At 34.0% G+C, this 1,709-nt stretch overlaps 1 protein-coding gene across 1 annotated transcript in view; it reads right to left on the reverse strand.

Moving 5' to 3' along the window:
• The window catches only part of CHSY3 (chondroitin sulfate synthase 3), a 266,583-nt gene that overhangs the window by 41,613 nt on the left and 223,261 nt on the right, over positions 1 to 1,709 (reverse strand). The window lies entirely within an intron of this gene.

Raw genomic sequence — 1,709 nt, forward strand, 5'->3', positions numbered from 1 at the left:
AGGGTTGCGATCCGTTGCCAGTCACGAAAAAAGACAAAAAGGAAAAAAAAAAAAAGAAAACCATATTATTGGGCTTTTTTTTTTTTTTTTTGAAAAAAAAAGCTTCAAAACCCTGTCACTGCATCTGAAACAAAGTTAGCTCTGGTGAGAAATAGTTTCACTTTTGAGGTAAGATCTATTTTTAACAAAATCATTGGCTAAAAATTTGTTTTAAAATATACAGTTAAGCAGTCTGATAATATACTAGCCTTAAAAGTATTAGCTTTTGCTTCCAATTTCTCCACAAAAATCAATCTCTATCGTAATGACATCTCTAATGATTATTGTGAATATTCTTCACCATATTTTAAATGTAGAATACTCAAGAGTGGAGCTGCATGATTTTGATATTCTGTTGTAAAACCTCAGGGAGCAGTCACACGTTCCCATTAGCAGCACAGAAGAAAAGCTCTTGAACTTAAAATAAAGCAGCTCTCATTCTGAAAAAATTGCTTTTGTTTGATCTTCTAACAAAGCTTTGCTCTCATCTATTAGGACTGACAGTTTTTTGCCTTACCAGCTACCTAGACTTCAATTTCAAGATGTAAAGTTGTTACATACATTGTAACTCAGAGCTCACACTGAGACTTCATGTCCTGCTGAAGTATGACAGAGCCTGCACAGCTTGCTCTGAGCTTCTGAACTTCATACGAAGGGAAAAAATCTTCACTTGCTGTTATCTCTGCTCCTCTCTTCAAGATTGTTTCTGATGCATCTTGCTCAAGGCAACTCCTTGGGACAATCGATTTCTAGTCGTGACTAGGTCGATGTTTGGGATGTATTTCTTTTGGTAGTCTCATCATTGCTCTACTTTAAAAACGAGGGACTTGGGTCCAAGCTACTGGAACTATATGAACTCTTAGTTTAATATATTCTTATCTCATAATTCATCACCATTTTAGTAATGTCTTGCTGATTGCTAAATCAGATTAAGGACTTATTCTCTGTGAGGCCTCTATTATCTCTATATTATCCTTGCCAATGATTATGAAATGGAGCCAAATTGGCTACAATGATCCATTTTATATATATTATATGTGATTATGCCCCAAAAGATAGTTTTTTAAAGAGAAGGTACTCATTTATGACTGTGATTTAATAGTTTATATTTTAAAATGCATTACTCTAACTCTTCCAGATTTCAGGTAAAAAAAACAAACGCTCACCTTGGGAAATTTTTTCACTATAAAACAAAATCTTCTAAACCTGTTATTTATCATCATTCTCATGAAAAATGCATTCTCCACAAGCACTAATTCAGAGGGAACTTTCATTCATAACTTTCTTAGAAGACTTTAAATTATTTTCCACATTGTGAAACATTCACTTATTCAACAGATATTAAGTACCAATGTACACCGGGTACCACACCAAATCAGGTACATGGAAGCAAACTCAGTGATGTGGTACCTGCCCTCCAGATTTTCCACTTGGCTCTTTTCTTTCTCTTTCATACAGTTGATTTCAGAATCTCATCAGGGTTATCAATACTGTAATTATAACAACAATTAGGCTTTTTTGTTGTCACAGTTTGACTTTCAATCATATGGGTGGATCGAAGTGATTATTAAACATTGTAAAGGTTCTCAGGATCCCTTTCCTATCTTTATCTCTGGAAAACAGATAATTAACCTTGTCGAGTTTTTACAACATATTCCATTCAAAAATGA

Source organism: Galeopterus variegatus, unplaced genomic scaffold (assembly GCF_000696425.1).
Source record: "Galeopterus variegatus unplaced genomic scaffold, G_variegatus-3.0.2 Scaffold1419, whole genome shotgun sequence".
NCBI lineage: Eukaryota > Metazoa > Chordata > Mammalia > Dermoptera > Cynocephalidae > Galeopterus > Galeopterus variegatus.